Source organism: Solanum lycopersicum, chromosome 1 (genome assembly GCF_036512215.1).
Source record: "Solanum lycopersicum chromosome 1, SLM_r2.1".
In the NCBI taxonomy this organism is placed as follows: domain Eukaryota; kingdom Viridiplantae; phylum Streptophyta; class Magnoliopsida; order Solanales; family Solanaceae; genus Solanum; species Solanum lycopersicum.
The window spans coordinates 68,879,560-68,899,226 of record NC_090800.1 but is presented as its reverse complement, the minus strand read 5'-3'; positions in this window follow the sequence as shown (position 1 = coordinate 68,899,226).

The following is a 19,667-nucleotide window of genomic DNA, read 5'->3' as shown; positions in this document are numbered from 1 at the left end:
CATTGTTGGATCCTAGTGCCACTTTTTCTTTTGTGCTATGAATTTTATATGCTTCACGATGTATTAGATAAGCCCTTCTGGCTTTCAACATTGGTCGGTGATTCTGTAGTTGCTAAAGAAGTCTATAGAGGGTTGTCCCATTTCATTGCCCAATAGAGTCACATTGGTTAATTTGGTAGAACTTGACATTCTTGACTTGATGTTATTTTGGGGATGGATTGACTACATGCTTATTGTACTTCCATTGATTGTAGAACTCGAGTAGTAAAGCTTCAATTTCCTAATAAACCCATGATGCGGTCGAATTGGGGAAATATAGATCCAAAAAGTCGAATCATTTCATGTCTTAAATCTTGTAAGTTTATTGTTAAAGGATGTGTCTATCATGTTGTGAGACTCAAGGATCTTGAGTGCAAGGCTCATCTATTAGAGTCGGTCTCCGTAGTGAAGGATTTTATTACAATCTTTCACGATGACTTACCCAGAATTCCTCCAGAATAGGAAATATGTTTGGTATTAACTTATTACCATATGTGAAACCCATCTCAAACCTTCCTTATCGAATGGCCGCAGCCAATTTGAAGGAATTAAAGGCTCAAATCAAGGATTTTCTAGATGAGGGTTTTATTCAGCCAAGAATATATCCATGGGGTGCTCCGATATTATTTGTAAAAAGGAAAGATGGATATCTTCGAATGTGTATTACTACTGGAAACTTAAAAACTTCACTATAACGAATAAGTAGTCACTCTTTAGGATTGATGATTTTACCAACACCAAGGATCTAGTTACTTTTTAAAAAGTTACTTTAGGTCGGTTATCACAAAATTAGGGTAAGAGGTAACGATAATCAATAAACGACATTTCAAACTAGTTATGGTCATTTTGAATTCTTGTAATGTTCTTTGGTCATAGAAATACCCCGACGTCTTTCATAGACCTCATGAAGCGAGTTTGGACAAGTTATCTTTATTTGTTTGTGATTATCTTTATTGACAACATCTTGATATACTTCTAGAGTGAGAATGATTATATGAACCAGTTAAAGGTAGTTCTGCAAGTCCTCAAGGAAAACCAACGTTTCTTGGTCACATAGTCTCTAGTGAAGGTGTAGAGGTCGATCCGTGAAAGACTGTTGTAGTAAGAAGTTTGCCTTGACCTATGGCACATATAGATATCCGAAGCTATTTGGTTTTAGCCAGATATTATAGGAGGTTTGTTGAGGTATTTTCATATATTCAATCACCATTGACGACCTTGACCCAAAAAAGTCCAAGTTTGAAAGGAGGGAATCATGTGAAAAGAGTTTCCAATTATTGAAGGATATATGTACTTCCACTCTGGTGTTAACCTTACTGGATGGTACCGAAGGATTTGTGGTTTATTTTGATACTCCCCAAATATGTTTGGGTTTTATCCTCATTCAACATGGTAAGGTGTGAGAATATGTATGTAGGCAACACAAGGTTCATTAGACGAACTACACAAATGGCCTTGAGTACTCAAATGCGTACGAGGAAAGGACAATTATTCAGCGCACTTAAATCTAGTGGATGGGGTTCCATATTCATGAAAAGCCAGGTTTGAACCATGTTACGGAACCAAGACAACCTATCTTACTAATAATAAGAAAGGGTTAAGGGCCTCCAACGCCTATAAATAGAAGCTTCTTTCTCTATTTGGCAAAGCAAAGGGAGATATGGATCCAGCTACCACTGAAAGACTTTCTCAAATTAATCAAAGAATTCTAAATGTTGAAAATGAAAGGCGCAAACGTCAGCAAACGCTTCATGCTTTTTTAGAGCATGTGCCTGCTGTTTTTCCGGAGCTGGTGGAACAACGCATTCAACAGCTCCTTAACCAAATTCAAACCCTGGAAGAAGAGGGGAGGACCCTTTCCCGAGACAGGGAAGACCTTATTGTTAGGATGGCCTTCCGCATCCGCGGCGGAAACAACTAAGAGTCATGACCTTGAACTAGCGGACGTAGTGTTTGCTTTGAAAATTTGGAGATACTCTCTATGAGGTACGTGTTTATGTGTTCACCGATCACAAGACTCTCTAGTATGTGTTCAATCGAAGTGGATTTTAATTTGCGCCAAATAAGGTGATTAGAGCTTTTTAAAGATTATTATATGAGTGTACAATATAACCTCCTAAAATCCAATGTGGTTGCGGATGCCTTGAGTCATGTATCAATGGTTAGTACATCACATAACGAATAAGAGAAAATGGAGTTAGCCTGTGATGTGCATAGGCTAACCCGGTTTGGTGTTAGACTAGAAGATTCTCCAAAATGGGGTATCATGATCCGCCATAATTTTGAGTCATCCATTTTTTGTTGATGTAAAGTCTAAATAACATCATGACCCTATCTTGATGGAATTAAAAGTGTCAGATCTTAAGAAATATATAGAAAGTCTCTCTCAAGGAGAATATGGGGTGCTTAGGCACCAAGGAAGGTTATGTTTACCGTATATGGATGTCCTAAGGTAAACAATATTAAAGGAGGCCTATAAGTATTGATATTCAATATATTATGGGGAAACCAAGATGTACCTTGACTTACGTAAGATTTATTGGTTGAACATAATGAAAAAGGGCATAACAAAACTCGTGGCTAGATGCTCAAATTGCCAAAAAGTCAAGGCCGACCATCAAGGACCGGAAGGTATAACTAAAGATATTGATATCCCTACTTTGAAATAGGAAGATGGACTTCATGGTAGGTTTTCCTCGTACCCATGCAACATGACTCAAATGGGTTGTTGTAGATAGGTTGAATAAAGCATCTAATTTCCTGTCCATCAAGGTTTCCTATTTAGCGGAAGAGTATGCTAGATTGTACATTAAGGAGATCGTAAGGTTTCATGGGGCACCTTTGTTGATCATTTCGGATAGAGGTGCCCAATTTACTTCTAACATTTGGAGGTCTTTCCAAAGTTGTCTTGCTACATAAGTTAAGATTAGTATCACATTTCTTCCTCAAACGGATGGTCAAGCAAAAGACACCATCCAATTCCTAGAAGACATGCTTAGAGCGTGTGTCATTGACTTCAAAGATAATTGGAATGACCACATACTTTTGATAGAATTTTCCAACAACAACAGCTACCATTTGAGTATCTCTCGGGAACCATTTGAATCACTTTATGGTAGGAGGTGTCAGTCTCATGTTGGCTGGTTTGAGGCTGGTGAATTTTCACTTCTTGGTCTCGAGGGAGTCTATGAGGCCACGGGATAATTTTGAATGATTAGAGATAGGTTAAAAACACCTTATAGTTCGCAAAAACCATATGCTTTGTTACTAAAGATTATTATTATCGATAAAATTATATTGTCGCTAATTATTTTTGTTTAATCTGTCACGAAATCAATTTTCTCTAAAGTTATATATATTTCGTAGTTGAACGAAATCTAATTTTCTCACTAATGATTATATATATAGATCACACATTATGCTTTATGCTGCCTTGGGGAATCAAACTCACAACCTTAAGGTTGGATGTGAAGAGTGCTTACCATCAAACCAATTCTCTCTTGTTGTTAATTTTTTGCTTTATTTTATACTTCATTCACTTTTTTACAATTTACTTTTTAGAAACAACGTATTATATGATTATGTATACTTATACACAAATGCATGAAATTTACCACCCACAATTCATTCAAATATAGATTATATTTGAATTAAACTGTGTATTTTTTAAAATATGTTTAAATATATTCAGTACAATTTTGTTAATTTATTTATTTATTTTTGTAAACTTTTAAAATTATTCAGTATAATTATAAATTAATATAAAATTAAACATTTGATTTTATAAAAAAATAAATAATTGGTTTAAGTTGAACATCGATGCCAATAAATATAGTACGTATGTGGAACTACTAATAGATATGTACATATTTATATACAAAAGAAAATAGATTGACTTAATCTATGTACTTTACAAATCACAAATAAATATACATGCGCAAAACTTAACACAGTATTTTTTTATCATGCTTATCAATAAACCTGTATCAAATAAAAAAAAGTGCTAAACAAACAAATATTAGATATCTTGTTGTACAGCCGTGCCCACTCACATTACTTATAACCTGAATTGTGTTTTTCAAATGATGCATTTTATAATTGCATAATTTAAGAAAATTGATGTATTGAACTTTTTCATTTCACAAAATAAACGGAATTCATTGGTCTTAATATTTTGACTTGCAAATTAAAGAATGGACTCTGTCTACTTCTGATGAAGCACTTGTATTATTCTTTTTGTAACTAGTCACTTGTAATTATGAAAAATTGTAGAAAAAAATTTGTATTTAGCTATGAATTTTTTTGGTAGCAAATAATTTAATTATTCACTACAAATTTTAAGTCAACCCTATTTAACACCTTACATATTTTGGGACAATTTTTTTGTTGTTACTATATCATAGATTGATTAAAGACAAATAAATATTTTTCACCAATTATTTATATTATTAGTGACAAAATAAAAGTCAAAGTTAAATATAAATTTTCATAGATAAATTTTATAATATTTAACAACCAACTCAAATTTGTCAATATTGTACTACATTATTTTCGATGAAATTTTTTTGTGTAAAAAATTCAATAAATTATAACACAAAAAATATATTGTAATGAATTAGATACATTATTAGTGACGAAATAATTTGTAACTGATAACTTTATATTCGTGACGAACACTACTTAATAAATGACGTCAATAATTTTTTTAGTGGAAAACTTTAGAGGAAAAAACTTTTCCACGGGTTATTATGTTTTGCAATAAAAGAATGTGTCTCACATATTTAATCACGAAAAATAAATTTTGTCACTAAAAGAGAATAATTAGTGACAAATTTGATATCGTAGTTTCTCAAAAATTACATACACTATTAGTGACAAAATAATGTGTCACCGATAACTTTAAATTCGTGACTAACACTAACTAACAAAACGCAGCTAAATAATTTTTTGGTGGGAAATTTTAGTGGACAAAACTATGATATGAATTCTTATGTTTCGTCACTACAAGTATGTGTCTCATTTATTCTAACACGAAACTAAATTTTTTCACTAAAAGTGAATAATTAGGGACGAATTGAATATCGTAGCTAGTAATTTCGTACCTATATATCACATTTGTTATAGTGGATTCAATATCCCTCTGAACTTCCTGAGGTTCTTGATCTTGTTTGCACATTTTAGTGATCAGTACCGATAAGGGAAGTAAAGTTTTTCGTTGTTGTGAGCGCATGGGGATCTTGGAATATGATCTCCCCCAAATTGAGTTGAATTCTATCAATAATGCAGCCTAAGCATGCGTCCCTTGCAGGACGTAGGATATATTCGTTTTGGGAAGTCATGATTGAGCTACCGATAAAATCAAACCAATATCGAGCTGCTACATTTAGGCTTTTCTTTTCACTTGTTGTGCCTGCTCTTAAACAATTTCGGTTATTATATGAAATTAGGTTAGCTAACCATTCTTTCATGTTATCCAGTTTTCCTGTTTTGTATAGGTGTTTGCAAGCTTATTCCATGTTTTTAGGACGACCTAAGAAAGCATTAATACTGTCTGAATCGAGCCGGACCGCCCTCCATCGTACTATTATAGAATCAATTGGTTTAACTGCTTCTACACGTCTCCTTCCCCACGGAATCAAATATTTATATGATGCGCAAAACTCCCGAACAAAATTTTGAATGTACGAGCCACGCAGCTTAGTGAAAAGTTAGAAGTGATAACACCTCAGTGTTCTCATAATTTCAGGATATCTATCAATCACCGAATCTATGGATAAGAGTTTTTCTTCAAGAATATTTCTTAATCCACCAGCCTTTGTCGTATTTGAATTTTTTGGTCGAGGAATCTATATATCTTTGCCATTACTATTTGAAGCTAGTTTCTTCATTTTGCCTCTCTCTATGCGAATCCTTTCATTTTGTGTAGCCCTGTTTCTTTCCCTTAAGAGCAGCTAGTTTTTGTGCAACTGATCTGGCCATACCTGTATCACAATAAGATACAAATGATGTTAGTAGGATTTAACTAGTTTGAGTTGATGTGTAAACCAAATTACTTTTGCAAACTATATCTTAAATTAAGCGACTCAAACTTTGTATGCCGACTATTACACACATTCTAGGTGCAGTGTGGGGTGATTTTATGACTTAGTCAGTTTGAATGACCGCAGAGTGTCCCAGCAAGCCAAATCTGGCTCACCGGACTACTTCATGCCATATTTGTCATTCAAGCTTCCAAAAATCAACCTCACTACCCTTCAAAGTATACTTTAATGAATTCTCTGCTCAAGTTCTAGTTGCGTTCAAACAATTGTCGCCTAGGGTATTCATATTTCACTCATTCCCATATAACAAAAGTTTAGCACACCTTACTGGGGCAAAACATATCTCCATATGATATACCCTTCAACTTTGTCTTTTAGAGCTGATATACCCCTTGTTATGAAATTGACTCATATATACCCCTACTTTTAAACAAATGGCTCACATATACCCTTTTCCTCTAACGGAAATGAAAAAATAATAATTTTCAATCTAAATTTTTAATATTTTTTCTAAAAAATATAATCCCATATGAGTAAATTTAATCCTCGTCAAACACATTTTTTTTGACTTTTTTTTTGTTTCAATGACTAATTTATAATTATTATTTTGATAATCAAATTTATTTATGTTTCACTAATATTCTTATAAAACTTATTGTAGATGACCAAATTTTTTTCGAATACGAAATTAAATTACAATACACACAAAAAAAGAGTTTAATTTTTTTCTCTTTAAACTAAGGAATGAAAGAAAAAAAAATAAGAATAAGAAACTCAAATAATTATAATAAAAGAAGTCAAAAAATAATTTATGTATGAAAAAAATTTAAATATACCTTGAACTTTTATAGAAGAATCATACATACAACTAAATAATTTTTTTTAAAATATTATAAGTAATAAATATAAATTTAAAACTAATTATTTAAAATTCCGTTAAATGAAGGGTAGATGTGCACCATTTTGTAGCGGCAGGGGTATATGTGAGCCGTTTGTTTAACGGTAAGGGTATATATGAGTCACTTTTATAACGAGGGGTGTATCAGCTCCAAATGACAAAGTTGAGGCGTATATCAGGCCCTTTTCCCTAGAAAATATAATAATTCATAGAGGGTAATGAAGAACTAACCTTTTCTGCTGATCTGATTTTTTTAATATCTAGAATGGGGTTAATGTAAAAAAAAGTATAGGATTAAAAGCAACGATTTAATAAAAAATTTCTACATCACACCTAGTTGGCAACGTTAGTTTACTTTCTTCTCAGCTACTTGGGGATACGCCAAGTGATTCTTTTCTTCGCTGAGTCGTACCGAACCTCCATCTTATTTGAAAAGCTAAAAAATGGACATTATTGCAATCGCCAATGAAGTTGGATCTTCACCAACATAATCTTTATGCCTCAATTCGTTCCCTTTAGAAACTCTCTGCTCATGAATCTACAAAATCAAAAAATCCTTATATTAAATAAGATATTAAAAATACTTAAAGGGTTTTGTGTTGCCTCCCAAACAATGCCTTTGTTAACGTTGTTTCACGATGACATTCAACAGTTATTTTTCATCCCCGGGTTCACCCATGGTGTAGTTACGCGAGCCTTTCTCAAATGGTGGATGACGACATGATACCAACTCATCGATCTGATCGTCTTGATGCTAAATAGTTATAATTTTTTGCAGTTGTTTTCTCATACTACATTTATATGTTATCTTTAAGCTCTGTTATTATTTGGTCTTGTGCTTGTAGCTCCTCGACTTAATTGTATAATATGTCTACTTGGGCTACGAGTGAGTCCCACTCGTGCGTTTCTAGATTTTATTTATCGGTTCTAGAAATATTATAAAGGTTTTGGGCTACCACATTGTTGGGGTGGAGGAGTGTGCCACCTAGACTTCTGTTTTGGCTCTTAATGCATCTGTAGAAGCATTTTAGTAAAGCCTTGTTTGTCATCCACTTAGATGGGCATGGTGCTAGTACTTTTGAAATTTCAACAACATGTCCTCAAAAGTATCATCCCCTACTTGCTTAAAGGTCTAGAGGTTGTCCTTGAGGTTTGAGAGATTCAAGCGGGCATGGTTTGTGTGAAGTTTATAGTGGTTTTCCATTGTTGTTACTCTGTGTGAATACACAGTCACACAAAAAAAACCACAAACCTAAAAAATATTTAGTAAAAGCTACATTTCAAAGAATTTAAAACTACAAGTAACTACATTTTCACGTGACACCACTCCCTGCAAGCGGCACCATTTTGATTGTTTGATAATTTATTTTTATTTTTATCTTAGATCGTGATCAATGACACTAGCCTATAGGCTAAGTGTGTACAAATCAAAGCTAGTATAGTAACCCATCCAAGGATTGGGGTCATATCCCAGGGGAGTGGTAGTGAAAGTAGCAGCTACTTAAAAATTCGTTCTAAATAGTGATAGTTTTAGACATTTTCGAATATTGAAACAAAAATATGTAATTTGAGACACCAAAGTGTCAAATATTGAAAAAAGGTTGTCACAAGAAGTATAATAGAAAAAATAAATAGTAAAATGAAGTACAGGAGAGAGTTCATGGGGTGTGATTGCTATATATGAAGATAAAATTTGTGGGTACATGCTTTCAGTAGCTAATTTCGCAAGGCAATGGTGGCTAGGCTAAGCTTTAGGTATTTCACCCTTCATTCAGTTCGTCGCCAAATGATTCAGTGAACCACCCTTCATTCAGTTCGTCGCCGCTTGCATGATGCTTTCCATTTCGATGTATTCTTCTTCGATGGGCGGTAATCTTCTGCTTCGTGGAATTGATTAGTGAAGCGCCAATTTCTCCTTTTAGTTGCCTTTTGATCCTCTTTCTTCATGCTCACTTGCAGTAACATAGGGCAAAACTTTGCTATTAGGCAGACTGGCAAGTGTGCTTGGCGATGCGCACCTTTGCATCTTCAGCTCATTTTCTCCCTTTTTATTTCGTTTTTCACATAAGTGTCCGTGTTCCTACCAAATCCACAAGTACCTGAAAATTAGCAATTTTTTTATAAAGATATTGATATAAAATAAACAATCTAGGACACTATTTGCATTAAAATAAGGCCCAGGATGAGCACTCATCAAGTATACGATTAGTATTGTTTTAAATAATACTTTTAAAGGTTATTTAATAATCCTAAATTCTATTCTCCAAGTGTACCATTTCTTAGTTAAGTCCTACATTAATGTAAACAACGATAAGTTTTTCAAGATAATAACTAAGAAGAAAAAGTAAACAAGGATTTAATGAGATTCAACTAGGCCTAATATGCCAACAAGAGAGCAAAAGAGTTTCTCACTATGAAAGAAAAGAAGAAGTGTTTTCTTACAATTTTCTCAGGACTTTAGGACTACATTTTGTCATGTACCATGCTTTGCAATCCCCAACTATATCTCTATAGATAAGTTTCAGTTGTCCCAAACCTATAAGGAAAAGGTTCTCAAAATCCTAGAAGGACAATATATTCTTTTCCAAATGTTTTTGGACAAAAGGTTTTCTAAACCAAAAGGGATTATGAGTGTGCTAAAATATACCATGAAAAAAATCATAACACAATGAATAATTATTATAGAATTGATGCCTATGATGCATGAATAAAGTTTTTACTTTTGAGAGTTAATTTGTTTTTAAGTATTAAAAATATAATTATTTTTTTCGAATTCAAACCATACATTACTTAGAAAGATACTATGGTATGACCTTAGTACAAAACCGGTGTGGTTATGAAGGAATAAAACATATATCCTTAATTAAAATCACCACTTATAGAAGTCTTTTGAACCTTTTATTCCCATACAATAAATACTAGATTAATTAACAACCATGTAAGATGAAATGATAATGTGAAATCAAGTTCAAGCTTTGTCTCTATATGCAATTTGAATTTTTAAATTGTATTTTTTGATCATAAATATTAAAACCCCATAGGTTATGAAAGCTCTAAAAAGAATCCCAATTTTTTATTTTTACATGCATACCAAATAAGTAAAAGTTCACGACAAAACATAAAAGAACAATACACTATAAAAAAATTATTCTAAAAATATATAATATTTATTGTTCAAATTTAAATTTGTTCAATGAAAAGGTAACATTAAAAATGAGTTGTAGTAAACTTTAATTTTGTTCAGGTTATCTTTAATGAAATTGAACATGGTCAATATAATAACTAAATATATCATCATGTTCAGGTTTTGTAAATATTTCATTAGTCCTTCCGTATCCTCGCAAAATATTGTGTAGTTATATCATTATTTTTAATATGTGAAATAGAAATTTGTGGGTTTATAATTGTATTTGAAAAATCTGAAATCGTGATATAAAATTCTCAAATTAAATTTTTTTGGAGAATTTGAGGTTTAATCTCACAATTTAAAATTAGGAGATGAAATAACTTAGCTAAATTCTTATTTTCATCTAATGATTTAAAATTAGAAAAGGAAATCACATGCCTAAATGCCTACAAAATAAACATGGTAAATTTGATGAAAATTGAATAAACTTTGAATTAACATAGAACACTTGACTTGCCATTATTACTCTACTAAAACTATGTCATAGATATATATTAAAATATAAATTAGTTTGTGTGATCATTGAAACTCTAATTTCTTTACAAGAATAGAAAATAAAAATTTCTTTTTATCTGAAGATGCTAGAAAGTTTCTAAGAAGTTTGAATTTCTCAAGAAAATCATTGCCTTTGTTATTGAAATCATAAGACTTATGGAAGAACAACTATTTCTTTATCTTTGATATTTTACTACAACTTTAATTAATTTCATATTTTCTACTAGAAAAAAAAAGGCACCATAAAGTTGATTATAGAAATGCAATATTGGCTATTCCCATATCTTCTATTGCACCACATGGTGGTGTCTCATTGGTAAGATTTGAAAAATATTCTCTATTGTGTAACATAATTATTATAAGGTGTTTAGTTTTTTTCAATACAGATATGTACACAATTTTTTTTATCTATTTGGTAACAACTTTTTATTTGATATTATCTTCAAGAAATTGGATAAGCATCACAAAGTTGATCGTATTGACATAATAATGGTAGTTCGTCGATCTTGTGTTGCACCGCAAATTGGAAAAAGCAAATGCTCATATTTTTTCAGGTTCCCTTTGAAAATGTTGCTCCAGTTATAAGTTGTTGGTTTTTTTTCCTTTTAATACATATAAGAAAATATTTTGATGAATACCTAAAAAAAAATTAATGTTAATTTGTTTTTGATCTAAATAAAAAATGTCCTTTTCAAAAGTTTAAAGATATGATATGTATCACAATTGTTTTAAATATTTCATGTGAATAAGATTACTAATAATAATAATAATAAACAACAAACCTAGTGTATATTTTTAAAAGTTATCTTTCTTAGGTTATTTATGAGAACTATTGAAGTCAGACTTGTATTGAAATGTGCATTATATTAAAATTTTGATTTTACCATTATGAAGACTAACAATTTGGTTTCGAAAAACATATAAAACTATTTTTGTCCTAATAGTATTGTTCATAATAGAAAGATAAAAATAATAGAATTTGTTTAAATGTTGATTGACCTTTTTCCTCCTTTTCTTTCTCTTCTTCTTCCTCTTCTTCTTTAATAACACATTATCACTGTAGCATAACTTTTTTATAATACTAATACGATAGAGGTCTTCAGAAAACCATTTTATTTTTTCTTAGGAGAGATAAAGTCATCATAGATAATATTATATTTTCTCATATGTTTCGGAGAAACTTATTGATTTTTAATGATAATAATAAAATGATTATAATATAAAGACAATGGTTGAAATGAATCTTGATATTTTTATATTACCAATAATGTCTATAAGAAAACATGTGTTAGATACAAGTTCCCTTCTTTAGCTTCTAGTTTGTCTTGCTCAAATATTAGTGCAATTGAAGCACATTTTATATTGAATAAATTATTTACTAATTCTAATACTTTTGTAGTTTGAAATTATTGTGTGTGAAATCCTAAATTTATAATGATGAGATGGATTATAAGAAAATCAACGCCACATTCATAACATGAAGATTCGTTTAAATGGTGAATTTTCCTATTTGTTATCAACACAAGTTAATGATAAGAATATCACCAATTAAAAGTTGTGGTTGAGCCCCCTACGCTTTTAAAACATATACATGCGGTTATTTGTGGACTTATTCATCCACGTTGTGGATCATTTAAACTGTTAATTATCCTAATAGGTGATTCTTCTAGATGGTCGCATGTCTGGATATTGTCATATCGCAGTTTAACTGTTGAAATACTTTTGGAATAAATATGAAGAATATAAGTATTGTATTGCAATACCTTATAGTTTATTTGCCTTGATAACGTTGCGATGCTCTCATCACATTTTTTTTAAAATATTATTTACTATTAATTAAATAAAAATCAAAAATGTTGTAGCTCATGTACGTACTTGATATGCCCTTGTTCAATTATTAATCAAACATCAATGGTTGTATCAAGACCATTGTTTATGAAAACAAGATTGTCCTTTTTAATGTAGGTTGACGCAATTCTGCATGCTAAATTATTCTAATATGTTCTCTTTAATGTTGTTATTTTTGGATGAAGAAATAGACATGAAGGGGGGAGGGGGGATTCTATGAATAGAGGTTAGTTTTTTTCTTATATGTATCACGAACCATTCCTGGAATTATGGAAAAATCAATGGGGAAGAAACTTGGGCTAGAAAACATATAACTATTGACTAAGAAATTTCTATCCTAGTACAGATCGACTTGGACGAAATGTGACTCGGGTGAGGTCTAAGACAATCAGGTAATGAAAGAGGGATTTCATTGGTAGTTTAATAATGTGAGTGCATATCTAAGGAGCTAAGAAGTCTTTACGAATTTACAAAATCAAATTTGGGAGAGTAAAACTCTCAAAAACTAATCGTGGAATGAAAAAGGTAGTATTAGAACTTCCTCGTTTGATGGTATGTTGTAAAATAGGATCTTAGAACTCAAGTGGTGAGGTTGTGTCTCCACCAAAGCATATGAGTAGATATTAAAGTCTCCAGGGTGGGGTGCTGTGGTGGGATAGGGCTAACCCTGGCTGGCCAATCGCAAATTGAATTGATGAAACCCCCAAAATTGTTATTTTATACCAAAAAAAATTCTTGAGAGCTAGGGTATGACATGACATTTCTTATTAGGTTTGAACAATTTCTCTCGCTAAATGTAAGTTAATTACTCTCCTAATACATATGGGGTACTCCTCTCTTTTTTGTTAAGAATAAGGATTGCTGTATGAGGATTTGAATAGACTACCAGCAGTTGAATAGGGTAGCCTTCATAAGTAAGTATTTGTTGCATTGGATAGATGATCTCTTTGATAAGTTGTAGTGTGCATTAGTATTCTCTAACATTGACCTATGGTTTTGTTACCATCAGTTAAAGCTTAGGTCTGAGGATGTACCTAAAATGGAATTCATGACCCACTATAGACATTATGAGTTCTTAATGGTGTTGTTTGAGTTGACTAATGCCCCCACAACCTTCATGAGCTTGATAAATGGTGTGTTCAAAGCATTCCTAGATTATTTTGTTATCAACTTGATTAATGACATCTTGTTTTATTCAAAGGGAAAAAAAATAGAACACCGACCATCTTTGAATTGTTTTAGGTGTCCTTGGACAACAATAGTTGTACACAACATTTTCCATGTGTGAGTTCTGGTTGGGCATGTGGTTTCAAAGAAGGGGTAATGGTAGATCCCCAAATGTTCTGGCTGACTTTTGTTGCATAGCTCTATGACTAACGTTAGGAGTCTCAGGGGGCTCACCAGCTACTATCATTGAAATGTGAAGAAGTTTGCTTCTATCACCACACTTTTGACAAGGCTGACTAATATAGAGGTGCCGTTCGAGTGGACTAACAATATATGAAGAGAGCTTCTAGAAACTCAATATTCTTTTTACCATAAAAGCTATTCTAAAATTGCCGGTGAAAAGTAATGATTTCATTGTTTATTGTTATTCTTCACGTTTGATCTTTGGTGTTGTCTTGATGCATAAGAGAAATGTCATATGTTATGCATCGCGACAACTAAAGGTATATGACAAATAATCATCCGACACATTACTAGTAGTAGGTAGTGGTAGTGTTTTCCCTCAAGATCTTGCAACATTACCTTTATGGTGTGATGTGTGAGCTATTTAATAGTCACTGTAGTTTACAACAGGCATTAACTCAAACGAACCTGAACATGAGGCAGAGAAGGACAATAGAGTTACTCAAGGATTATGATGTTACCATCCTGTATAATTAGGATGAGGCTAAGGTGGTCGCAGACACACTAAGCCGGAAGATGGTAAGTATGGGTAGTATAATTTATTGGGTGTGACCAAGAAACACTTGTACAAAGAGATTCAGACCTTGGAGTCTATGCTCTTGAAGTTGGGCACTTAAGAGAAAGTTGGGTGTTAGCTAGCATTTAAATTAGGTTCATATTCATTGAGGAGATCAAGTCCACGAAGTTTGAGGACAATAGTTTGAATAAGTTCAAAAAGAAGAATGTCTAGTAAGGCCCGAAATTGGATTCTTGAAGTGGGAGGTGTGCTCAACTTTAAGTGAAGAATATGTGTTCCCCGAGTGGATGAATTGATTTAGAATATGTTTACATAATCCCATGGTTCACGGTAATCCATTCATTTAGGTGTGATCGAGATGTATTGAGATTTGAAATGACATTATTGGTGGCTTGGAATGAAAAAAGACATAGTTGAGTTTGTGGCTAAGTGTCAAAACTGCCAGCAAGCTAAGTATTCTCACCAAAGGCTTACAGGTTTCTTCATCAAATTCTAATTTCGAAAAAGAAGTGGAAAAGGATAGATAAGGATTTAGTGGTTGGTCATCCTAAGACCATGGTAAATTTCTACTCTATTTGGGTGGTAGTATACATGTTGACTAATTTAGACCACTTCATTCTGGTCAGAGTAGAGTATAATGCTCAACAGTTGCCTAATATTTCTGTGAAAGAGATAGTGAGACTGTATGAGTTGCCCCTTTCTATCATCTCGAACCATGGCACGTAGTTCACATACAAGTTTTGGGGAAAATTCCACATGGAGTTGGGCATTAAACTCACTTTTATAACTGTCTTCTATCCACAAACATACAAATAATCAGATAGAACTATTCAAGTATTAAAGGTCATGTTGAGGGCATGTGTGATTGACTTTGGAGGTCACAAAGATAAGTTCCTACCTATGTGTGAATTCTCCTATAATTACAGTTACCTCTCCAGCGTTAACATGGCACATTTCGAGGCACTTTACGGTAGGGATGTAGATCACTCATAGGGTGGTTTGAAACAAGAGATCTCATACCTTTGGAGGTTTAGTTTTTGAAAGATGATCCAGATAAGGTAAGCAGCATCCAAGCTAAGCTTCTAGTATCTAAGAGTCGACCAAAAAACTTTGATCATCGTAAGGTAACGGACATGTCATGCCCCGAGTCTACACCCTGGGCAGGATTAACACTCGAGAACCATTGTTTCCCCAATCGAACACTTGTCCTGTCTTATCACTCAGTAGAAAACTTAAACAACTTCAAACAACCACAAAAGATAATCTCATTCAATGAACATAGAATATCTTAAAAGAAATATTGAACTACCCAAAAAGGAAACTCAAGTGTCAACATAAAGAAACTAAAATAGCATACTAAAAAACTGTCTATGAAGCCTCTTGATAGTAAGAGGGATGTGAACAAATGACCGGTGATCTTCCTAATAACTGAAATAACCAAAATAAATAAAGCAAAAGATAACTAAAGGGATCCTACAAAAATCAAAGAGGTTCACTAGCTGATGTTGAGTGCTTAATTGGATAAAGGAGGTGCTGGATGTTGATCCTGCTTACATGTATCTCAATCATATAATCAATTCGGACAAATGATATCAATACAATGAATGTGCGAGCAAGTGAGAAGAAAACTAAACATGGCATAACCTTGAAATGAATTTGGAAATAAAATCTTACCTCACCTATACTCAACTCATGGATACTCAACTCAACGTAGAAATCAACAACAGTAAAATGCAGTTTAAATAAAACATTGAAACACTAAATAGCAACACAATGTATTTAAAGATATATAATAACAATTTTATTTATATATAAATTAATATAATTCCGTTGGATTTTCTCTAACCAACAACTATCACTATAAGCATACAGTATCTCGCGCACACTGCCAGAACTGTCATATACCTTACCTGAGTAGAGAACCTCTCAATTAAGTGGATCCACTAGTTTATGCTAAAAATCACTAACGAATCATCTTAAAAGTATGTCCCTTTAGATTTACAGATGCTACATGATCAGTGGAGGCTTGAGTTATTATGAACTCGTACCCACATTGGGGCTGAATACTACTCCCGAAATACTCAGTTCATATGTTTAAAAACAAAAAGCTTTTTTTGTGGTTTAACATAATTAATGAAAAACTAGGTCAAAGACACTCTTGGAAATTGGTGTTTCTTCTCTTATTTAAATTTGAAAACCTTTAATCTTAGGAAATACTTAATTCCCATAACTCTTTTTGAAGGAATTAACTTCATTTTTTACTCTTACTTAAATCAAATCTCATGTCTTTAAATAATTTTAAAACATTAGCAAAAGACAATACGAAAGGACTCTAAGAACTCTTTATACGTGGCTCTTGACTTTCTTGAATTGTATTTATGGATTTGAGGATTTTTATTTGTAACAGGAAAGATGTTATGATGTTTAGAATTTTTTTAATATAGTTAAACATGAAAAACGATCAAGAAATCATTGTCTGGAAACAACTCTGTGAGGCACAGATGCATTTAAATATTTGATTGCTAAATTTATTTTTGAAATAGAGGAGTACGCGTCCTCTGTACAATGTGGAGGTGATTTTTATGCACTGGGAAGCATGTCATCCACGCGGACCGACGTGCCAAAACCTGCTCGATGTTTTTCTTCTCTTTTTTCTCATTTAAATTTTACTAAATTCAATTATATTTTTGATTCGTCTTTAGTTTTACGTACCCAATATATGTACACACGATTCTAACTTAGAAAAACTCTAAAATCGACACGATTCCATAAATAACTCAACAATCCCATAAAATCTCATGAACTAAAGACAATTTCGACTATATAATTAACGCACATCATACATTGAACATACTATAAAAAAACAAATTCTGCTGAAATAACCATAATTGTTGTGTAACACTCTGAAAGTCGAAGAACTAATGTAGAGACTCACATGAGTGTATAAGGGTTGTTATAATGCTTTAAGGTCAAAAATAATACTTGTAAGTCATTTATAAAATTTTAGAGTCAAGACGTCAAGAAACGTCCAAGACGTCTAGTGAATTGTGAAAGAGGTGCTAATGTTTCTTAGCCTATTTGATGTGGTTTTAGGAGTCAGAAATTGATGAAAATTGGTAGAAAGGTGTAAAATTAGTGTTAGAGTGTAATTAGGGTCAAAATATATGGGTACGACCAGCCTAAACGTCCTTGGAGAGGACCCTTGCATTTGAACCAAACTTGCCAACTGAGGCAGTGTAGGCAGCAACACTGAAGCTTGCCGAACGACTGGGTGTTGCCTGGGTGACGGGAATTAGATGAACCATTTGATCAACACATATAATTTTCCAAAAATGGCCAAAATGTACAGTCTCTGACACAAACAACGGTTGTGAAGGACAGTGGGTGGAAAGGTCGTCGATTAACCTATGGTAGGTCGACGTCTCATAGGTCACGCTTGCAATTTTTTTGTCAAGACATAAGTGACTTCATTTAATTATTTAATTATTAGGTGCTTAATTAGGGGTTTAGGGGTTGTCAATTAATTTATTTAATTAAGTTAGTTAAATTAATTATTTAACCTACCCTAAGCCTAAACCCAACTTAACACTTCGTAATTTAAAAACCCAAATTAGTCTACCTCTTCTCTCTACCAAAGAAGAATTCATTGAAGGGAAAGTTCTAAGGGTTCTTGGTCTTCAAGAAAATCAATTTTATCCATCAATCTTCAAACAATATCAAGTTATGTTAACCTTTCACCTTTGGGATTCATTTTCCCAAAGGGTTCTTTCATAATTGTTTTTTTAAAACATTATTTCATATGGGTTTCTTTCTAATACGAATTTTACCTTATGATGTATTATTGTTAAATTATGTTATTTCTTCATTATTTAACCTAGTATGTGGAATAGATCATGAATTGACCCATATTCGCTAACCCTAGGTGACGAATTCATGTTGAATTGATTAGTATTGATTCAATTGACTTAGTTATTTTTTTAACTACTATTGAATGATAATATTACTGTTATTTGTGGATGAAATTGGATTACTTAAGGGTAAGATCAATGATGATGGCTTTTGAAGGAGGATTTGGTAGGACTTTGTGATCTTGAACCTTTACTTCAATTGTGATAGCTTTTACTTGGTGATGAAGTTCAATTGAAGCATGCCTTATGATTAGATTAGGTAAGTGTTGGTATAAACATCAAATTTAAATGTCATGAATACGTGATTGTGAGATTATGCTTAAGAGGTAATGATATAAGTGTGGTTATGAATTGTCTATGTGACTTATTATGACATGATGATGATGATGAGTTAATCTCACATCTACGGGTTGTATTAAAATGATGTTCGCATGAAATTTCAATTTCTAATGACTATGATATATAAGGGGTTAGTCTTTTATGGCATAAATGAATCTATGATGAATAATAAAGGCTTAAAGATATTTCAAAAAGGGAATCAAACTTAGCACCAAGTTACCTAGTAGTGAGGAGTGTCCATTCCAAAGTAGCAATGGTAGGTTCACTGTTGTACTGATGAGATTTGAGACTATAATGCAATGTGCATAAAGAGGGCCCCAAGCATATTTTCTAGTTTTTGAACTAAGTTTCCCCCATAGGAATACTAGCTAGTGGATCTACCTTGAATGTTATGTTCATGTTTTGGTACTACCTTGTCAAGTAGTCCACCATCTTTCAGTGTAGGGTTTCATGATGCCGGATTCCACACTTAGCTCATGTAGTCTATGTCAGTTAAGGAAATTGTTCCCGAAATTAAAATGAAGTAATGAAGTGATCACTAACTAGGGTTACTTAAGGGTTTTGACTTAGTCTAGGTATGGGTATGGGACTCTACCTATACATTGCACTATTTCACCTTGACGGAAGTCCTAGAAGGTTGTTCTTATGTTGCATAAAGTAAATGAATATCCATATGTTGACATTAAATGTTGAAGAACCTATATTGTTTAAGTTTCACTTATTAACATGCTAATAAGCTATATTACTAAATATGATGATCACTACTCTTAATGCTAGATTATGTGAAGACAGATATTGCTTGTTATCCTTTATTTGGTTTACTTGGTTGAGTAAGTTTATGGGGATTTGTTTTATCATTGAACATGTAAATTGATGATGGTTTATGAGTAAAGGTCTTATACGTAGTGTAACGTTAGGAATTGTATACAAGCTTTGTTTTTTGGACATGATGCTGGAGTCATTTGGCTATATACTCATGAATGCT